Source organism: Amblyomma maculatum, chromosome 1, assembly GCF_055883805.1.
Source record: "Amblyomma maculatum isolate TAMU_Amacu chromosome 1, ASM5588380v1, whole genome shotgun sequence".
Taxonomy (NCBI): Eukaryota; Metazoa; Arthropoda; class Arachnida; order Ixodida; family Ixodidae; genus Amblyomma; species Amblyomma maculatum.
In genome coordinates this window covers 6,075,455-6,084,460 of record NC_139344.1, presented here as the reverse complement: position 1 = coordinate 6,084,460, position 9,006 = coordinate 6,075,455, and positions in this window count along the sequence as shown.

The window sequence follows — 9,006 nt, the reverse complement described above, 5'->3', positions numbered from 1 at the left end:
GCAGTTACGCGTCTAGTTCCTCGTGCTTGACAATGAAGCGGCGCCGGCAATCGCCTTCGACGAGACACCGGTTTACTCTCTCCGGTCAGAGGTTTCCTAGCCATCTTTCTCAATCAACAGGCCCGCCTGGACACCCCCGACCTGACGAAGGTGCAGCACACAACTTGTATGAGCTATTGCGTAATGAACGTGTGCCAAGCGTGCCGCCGCCGGCGGTGACTAGTGAGTTGCTCACTTGCCAGTTCTTGCAGAGTTGGTGCGTAGGCGATTATCGTCACGGATTTTGCGCTGAGTTTGTGTATAAACGCGTTCTCGCAAGTCGGTGGCGCCACATTAGCCTTGCGAGCATGCGTGTCACGTTGTCGTCGCCTGGAATTAACGACTTGTCCGGAGCAATTCTTAATGGGGCATTTCGCTTTTTCCTGCATTGTCTCATGCTTTAGCCTCGGCGAAGTAGAATAAGCCTTGATCCGAGTGTTGACTTTATTTTTATTTCTTCAGAGAGAGTTGCATGCGCGAAAAGTGAGACGCTGGGTGAGAAAGGGAGACATTGGAAGTCCTTTTCCGAAGTGCTGCTATAGTGACGTGCCTTGAATTAATAAAATCTCATAAGAAACATGTTGAAAGTCGGCTTTAAGAAGAACTATCCTGTCAGACATTCCGTTACTCATTTGCGACCTCTTACTCTTAACAGCTCAATACATTCGTGCGTCTGGAATTCGCATTTATAAAATTGAGATTCAGTCATGTGGAGCAACGAGCGAAAGTGTAATCTCTTGTGAAGCTGCGCTAGTGTTGGATCATTAATATTTTCTGCAAAAAAATTGCGTCGTCTCCACAAAAGGCTGAGCTAACCACGAGGGCCCTTAAAGGTCCGGTTGAAAAGCCTTCAACTTAAATAATGTCCATTCAACAAGGCGTACTATACGCAAAAGCATAAATAACCCGTACTTGAGAAAATCCGGCGCCGGCAGTGCCGAATTAATTTCTCGGCGTGTGTAAATAAAAAATGACAACCATGCCTCTGGTAGGCGGTATATCGCAGGTTCAATGACGGGAAATTAATTGGCCAGTGGATGGCGTGACCTTATGAGGTCTCATGACGTAGACAAATTGTTAGGAACTGCCAACGCGGGTAGCTTCTTTGAGGTGGAATGGTGAGACTGGAACCGATCCGGGACCTTTGGATCCCAAGTCAGCCACGCTTCCCCCTAGATGACGAAGGCATATATTTATGGCTTGGCTTAAGAAGGGCTTTATATTTATAATGGGTGCTCCTGGAGCTTACGACAGTGTGCTGATAAGAACATTTGGGATAACAGAGGCATGAATTAAGATGTTGGTGACTAAGAGAGCAGCAAAGTGCATGCGCCATTAACATTTCGCGTAATGTCCTTAAAGGTTGAGCTCAGGTGTCCTTCAATTTTTTTTTGGCGTAGCAGTTCATGAGCAGCCGTATCGTGCAAAGTGCTTCGTGTTTTGAGGGTTACCCCCCTCTGGAGCAGCGTTTCGCTGTCCGTTTTCTACTGCCCAACTATTGTGCAAACGTGTGGTTTAGATAACGTGTAAGACATTTACAGCCCAAAAACCGCATGTAACATAAAGTATAGTTTATTTTCCCAGCAGTTAAACAAGTGTCGCGCTTTGCGTTCTTCTGGCTGCTCTCGACGTAACTTGGAATTGATCTAGAAAATTAAGTTTGGTTTGCTTGGTTTGTGAGGTTTAACGTCCCAAAGCAACTCAGGCTATGAGAGATGCCGTAGGAGAGGACTACGGAAATTTATACCACCTGGAGCTCCTTAACGTGCACTCACATCGCACAGCACACGGGCGCCTGGCTTTTGGCCTCCATCGAAAAGCGGCTGCCGAGGCCGGGATTCGATCCCGCGTCCTTGGGAACAGTAGTCGAGCGCCGTAACCACTACGCCCCCCCCGGTAGGGTAGAAAATTAAGTGGCGGTTTAGATTGACTAAGCAAGGTTATACACGCAGGCACGATGCTTAGCACTGATTTTGCTAAGTTTTTTTCGTTTAAATTTGTTTTGCCACGACTTGCTATGTTTAGCTGAGTATATAATGGAACCTTGGGGTTTTTGTTAGTACCAAGGCTGCATTATTAATTCTTCCCCGGAAGTTTGCCAGCCGGAGATGAAGACGACGAGATTCGTAGAGCAGCGTGGATTGGCAGCTTAGCACGCGAGGCAACCGGTTGCCGAAATGGCATACTGGCACAATGTAGCGACCAGCGAGGCTGACTAGTTCGCCTCGGCCTGGGTTCGGAATCCAGTCGCAATGAGTTTGTTTCGAACGGCTGCTATAAGAAGGTTTCACAGCACTCCGGTAAAATTCAAGAATGCGGGTTGTAATGCTTCTGTAATAAATGTTCACGAGAGAAGCTCAAACTCTTTCAGCACGCCACAGAGGAAGCAGAACCGCAGATGCAATCATCCTTCACCAGAATGTTTGAGACAGTAATCACACGAAGGTCATCCGCGGCTTTTAGAACTACATTCCCAGCATTTACGACTTCTACGGTTCAGATCGAGAGCTATCCTAAAATTAATGGGAGACACTTAAACTCCCCCTTAAGGGTATAATCTCATAGCATAGGCTACCACCCGACATATAAAGCCCCGCTTTAACCAAGCTGTATGGAAGTGCGGCGTCGCCTAGGGGTAACGAGTTTGACTGAGAATAAAAGGGTCCTGGCAGGCTGATTATGATATCCCCTCCCATATGAAGAGGACAGAATTTGTTACTCCTGCGAAACGTAACGTCAGGCAGCCCTACGTCCAATCAGTGAGCGGCCATGTAAGCTGCCAGTTACCACCTGCCAGTGCCATGATCGTGAGTTTTCGCTCACAACGCCGACGCCTGCAACGCCGATGCCGGATTTTCCGATAAACGGGGCCTATAACGCTATCGCGTTAAGACTTACAGGTGCCGTCCATTTTTACACCTGCACTGAGGTGCTGTATCAAGGAACATGGCTAGGGCTCCCGCTTGATGGCTTCCCGCCATTCAAGTTACTGAAACGTGAGAGCCAATACTGGTAACAGTAATTTTTAATCTGGCATTTATGGCACATACATGTAATGGCTCTCAATCTATCGAAATTGTGAGAAGGCTATTGTTTTTATTACCCTCATAGGTACCGGAAGAAAATTATCTTTATCACGCTCAAGGTATCACGTTAAAGCTCTTCAGGTATTTTTGATATACGTCGTCAAAATAAACTACCACAGCCTCCAAGTGGCCATAAACAGTCGTAAGTGGCTGCAAGCGTCCGAAATAAACTAAGTCACTTATCGCGTAACAAAAACACTAATAGAGCCATGTGCCAGTATTTTTGATTATGAATAAACATACAGAACCAAACTTCGAGGCAATCATTGGGCCAGTCGATCTCGAACCCAATATAAAAAAAAAAAAAAAAACTTGTGAGGAAGAAATTCGGTTCTCCTCTCTTTCCACTTGGTCTGCATGGTTTCTGTAGCTGGAGAGACAGGTTCGGTGCGTTAGGCTGCATACACCAGGCTCCCAGAGAAAACAACATGGAAAGAATTTAACAGTGGATAAAGAAAACACAATGATGTTTCAGCACAGAGACTTGAGAAGAAGAAAGAAGTATTTCAAAAACATGGCCCATTCTCTTCATAAAAAGGATCCGCTGTGCAGATTTTGACACAGCATGTACCACTTCAGTTTCAAGACAAAAAGAAACGTGCCAACACGAGATGAACTGCTTTGTTTAAGCATATCAATTTTATTCAATATTTTGCCGAAAGCTAAGATAATTTGTCTTCCCCAAGAATATTTAATTCTGCATTTTGACGAAATTATTCATTGGGGCTTATTTTTTGTGACGTGTAGTGTATTCGTGAAAAACGCGAAAATTACGCTCGCGCCAAGATTAGGACGTTTCGAGTTTCAATAGCATCACATTTACAACCTTCTCTCGACGGCTGCTTTTAGGCGATAGAGGATTTTTTGGCAAATCAAATGACGATTGAAATTCTTGAATACAAATAAAAGAATCCGGCTATTGCCTTTTGCACATGTGCAATGTTTACAAGGTGATTAATTTGTGATTGAAAAGGGTATTATATGATATCACAAGAACAACCTCATTCGGCCCGCCTGGTTCAGTTATCCAAACATGGAAGCCAGCCAAATGGCGTAAGATATAGACAGGTTATTTTTATATAATATTTTGGTGCTGACTTTCTAGACAGTTTTCATCGATATTGATTTCTTTTTCATTTCTTATCGATCTTTAGAACATTAAATGGTCTAGCATAACTCCTTAATCGTGTTGAAGACCTCATATATACGATGTAGAGTGCTATAAACCTAACATTTTTTACCGCTGTATTTTTTAGACTAGGTTGCCAAACAGCGACTGGCTCTCAAGTGCTGCAACCCATAGACTATATTAAGGCACGAGGTCTCAGAAATGTTTGTGAGGTAAAAATTGATAAGGGGCACCTTTTCGATAGCACACCAAACTGTCATGGTCCTGGGAGTTCAAGCGAGCGCGATCCTGTTGCTAGACGTTTTTGATGACATTCTTTGTTGGCAGCTTTGAGCAGTTGGGTGTTCACTTGTACACCAAAGCCGTTGTGTCACACTGCGCTACCCAGGCTCAGCGAAATAGTGCACAGTATAGAGAAGGTTGCTTTTATTTTAGGTGCACGTCAGGCGACACGCTGCTCTACGAAGATTTGCCGGGGACAGCTTTTCGCAGGCCATCCTAGTTGCCACATACAAACACGATTCCTGACTGCTCTACAAAAGAAAGAAAATTCGGCAGACGGCACCTAAGACTGATTATGCTGTGAATGCGAAAGGATTACAGTCTCGAGGGCGAAATTTTTTTGAGTGAGGTTTTCGTAATGTATTCTTTCTGCGGTTATTGTATCCGGTGTGCGTGCTAAATATTCCAGGTAGACTGCCATGCTTCACGGGGCGTCTGGAAGCCGCAATTGCCGAAACCTCGGTTTGAAAGCATGCCATATTGAAGGTTCATATGTCATTTGTTTGCACACCTGTCGCGAGGCAGCCTTCAACTTTTCTGGGTCACTAGCACATGTATGTTATGTGCAAGGAGAAATGATACGACAACACCAGGACCGCTGTACGACAAACGGTTGGGTCACAATAATGATACCAATTTGGGTGTAACGAACCCCATGGAGGTCCTCTGATTGCGAGTATACACTTTTTATAGCGCAGCACTTTGGCGCCCGTTTCTGCGTTTCGTGTCGCCGTTGCCGTCAGCGTTGTCCTCGAAACAAGCTCCGCAGCCGGAGCAGCGCGCGCTCCTGCCACCACCGTTCGCCGCTGCGTGTACCCCCCCGTCTCCCTATTTCTGCGTGGCGGCGACGTGTACTCCGAATGCCGAAGCGCCGTCTTGGCATCAGCTGATCACGGTGCATGCATCCCAAGCCGAAACGTAGAGCCACGTTGACTTGACTCGCTAGCGGCGTCAGCGGCATCAGTCAGTCGCTGCTATCATCTTCGCTGCGCAACGTTCCTATGGGCACACGCGCTGCCTCCCGCGACCTCCCGATAACTTAACTGCCCTCTTCGCTCCTCATACAATACCACCCCTGTGGGGTGGCAATCAGAGCGCCGGATCGGTGGCGGCGGATCTAGATATGTGTACCGCTCGAGCCGAAACGCATAGCCGCCGCCGTTCGCCATTGCGAACCGCTTGACTAAAAGTTGTCCGTAAGTGTACATTTATGTCTTGCTCGAATTATTTGCCTCAATCTATCGAAAAGCCTGAGCAGCTGATGAGCTGCGCTGAAATTTCGCATTAGGAAGTAATGTAATCATCGGCAGTTTTTCTGAGGGGTTCCACAATATTCATAAAAATCGAACTTGCTACAGATTTATTTTAGCTCTGGAGCTGTATCGTGGGATACGGAGCGCCCCAGGTAAGATGCAGACTGCTTAAGTTAGTTCGCTAATTATCTATATACGCTAATTAACTTTTCAGTTTGTAGTTTAAGGGGTCTGTTGTATTTGCAAAGTTGTAGCTGGCCCTCCAAGTAGTATAACCATGAAAAAAAAATGTAGTGCGCGTTACATCCCACAGATGTCAGCCTGATTGGCGTCTTCACACTATATCACAGCGTTAAGCGAGCGCGTCAAGAGTCGATTGCTCCGTCTCGGCGCTTTGAGGTCGGATTGTGAGAGAAATGACTGCACGCATTGTGCACTGACGCGGGTCTATCTTCGAGGTCGCGGTCGAAGCGAAACTAAAAACGAACCACCGCTGTCAGGTGGTGCTAAAAATATGATGATATCTCTGGGTAGCTCAATCTATACGTCAGACGCGCGCACTTTCGCTGTGTCATACGGCAGCTTTATGACGTCGATTACTGAAAGTTTAATGACCATCTCACTAACACGAACCGCAACGCCGGCGGCTTTTCTCGCAATGAGAAAAGTAATGCTTTCTCATTAAAAACGTGATACAATGATGCACAGACGATCCCATCACCTCGACTCCCTTGGAGATTTAGGGCTTTTCCTTTACAAATGATGACCACAACATCTCGCCTCGGCGTTCGACTGCTTTGAAATATCAATCACATTTAAAAAAAAAGTAAATTTATTTGCAGCGTTATCGACTTTGTGGCACCTAATGATAGCTGTCTGACTAATTTTAGTCGTATTGATGGAGTGAACTGCCAGATTTCTTTAACATTAAGCACCATATTCAATATTTCCCTCCTTAATTGTACTACGCGGATACTTTTTATGGTATATTACTTTTTTCTCACGTTTTATCATTATGCAGGCCTCATAGGTGTCTAATACCTGACTGCTATTGAAGCCACTCAAATATATACTAGCGAAGCTTATATCTAGAAAAACAACTTTGACTTGCGGGCTTGTCGTTTGTGACCTTGGACTAACCCCTAACTGTCCGAGTACGATACCAGCGATGCGCCATCTGCCTGACCGCAAGAGCTCTGATAGAACGGCCAAAGAAAACACACGACAAACTTCGTGGAAGACGCGTGACAAGTTAAAAGCTGGACAGCCCGCTTTCTCGTTGTCGCGTAACGAGCATTTTCACCATATGATTTCGTGAAGAGAAGCAGCGGCTTTGACAGGCGCAAATATTGCCATCTGTCTAGACAACGTTTCTTTTTTGTTTTTGTTTTCAATTACAATTATTTCAAACCCCCGCAGAGATATTCAAATTACGCGCATTTTTATGTAGAACTGCGGCTATACATTAAATCGGACGCTGCTTGCGTGTCGATTCCGCCAGCTCAGTCCTCGCGTTCAGTGCCATGTCATTCAATTGAAATCTTTTACATATTTCCAAAGACAGGAACATAGGGTTCTTCAAGCTTAAGGATATGGAGTTGTTGCTACCAAGGGATGTAGAACTGTGTGCCTTGAAGTTGCTAATATCTAATTAGCTAATATATTAGCTCCGGCTAGGTAGCAGCTTCCAACAAGCCAAATGAAGCTGTAGCTCGGAAACAAGCCGCATACTGACGCTAATACAAATATTTTTTGGGGGGGAGGGGTACCGGCGTATATTCTAACCCTTTCTCCTTGACGAATTGTTTTTGAAGCAGAAAAAAAAATTCTAGTGTGGTCAGAAATTCTAGGAATGGAGCGATGTGGAAGGCTTATGGCGTCCTGTGGTGGGGTTAATATATTCGGTGGCAGACTCGTTTAATACGCTTAAATTTTTTTCAGCAACAGTGAACAATAGGTTGATTCATACAGGTAAAGTTTAGACAAATTCCGAGAAAAGTTTCTGAACGCAGTTTTATTAGATATTGAATAACTGCCCCATAGCAGTCAATATATCCGTAGACCTCCCCTTAAGAATGTTTGTAGTTCTTGCTATTTATTTTCGCAAACGCGCACCTTTGGTTTTTTATGCCAGCCATAATTACTTGTGAGCGCAAGAAAGAGTTCAGAAAAAAATTTGCTAGGCATCGGGTGCTGAGACTATTCAGGTCGTGAATTCTGAGACAGCTGTTAATTTTATGGCAGCTGTAGGATATTTCAAGATACTGTCATGAACATGTTGATGACAATGGTGCAAGCCTCCGAAGCATGGAAAAGTTTGATTTTAGCGTTTTTCCTGCGCCCCCAGCGAATAGGTAAAGCTGGCATAGAAAATTGATGGACTCTTAGCTTCTGAACTTTGTCCTACGCTTGCAAAAAATAAGGCAGACGTCCATAATAAAGCAATAATGCATGTTTTAGAAAAAAAATTACAAAATGCTAAATTCAGCCAGGGGAATATCTGCGAATATTATTGTTATTGTTATTGTGTTGAGCAGTACGTGATTAAATAATGTTCGAAACCTCTTTCCCCAATAATGTGCAAAATTTCTTGGTAGGTCTTTCTATTCTTCATGAAAGTGTCTTACAATGTCCTACAATTGTATCACTTGGTCAAAAAAAGTTGAACTTCGTCTTAAAAAAAAAAAAGAACATAGCGACAAGGTCGCCACAGTGATGAAGGATGCTCCAATTTGTTAAGTGATTAAAACAATGGGACACCCGGCGGCTTTGTATGGCAATTGTCTAGACCCGACTGCTCAGTTGGTTTCTCACTATGGTATAAAAACAAAATGTTTTGGTCGCTTAGCTTTGGTTGAACTTAGAGTGTACGCGAAACCTTCATTGCACACAGTTACACGTAGTAAACCATGTTACATGTCACATGTGGTTACATGGTTACACCCAATGTCCTTGCACCCAATGGTTACACCCAATGTCCATTGTCTAGCCGTTTGGCTAGACGTTCCGCCCGTTGTTCTGGCGTTCCGGCCGCTGTCTTTGCCCGCTGGTTGGCACATTCACAAGCTCGGCCGGTTTTGTACTATGCTACAACCTCAGGATCCGTGGACGTAGTTCCTGCTAGCCTGGATTGATGGCGTACAGAGTACGTGCGGCTCGCTCATCGCATCCTCGTCCATTGCGTCTGGCCAACAAGTGCAGGCGCCACTGTTATATC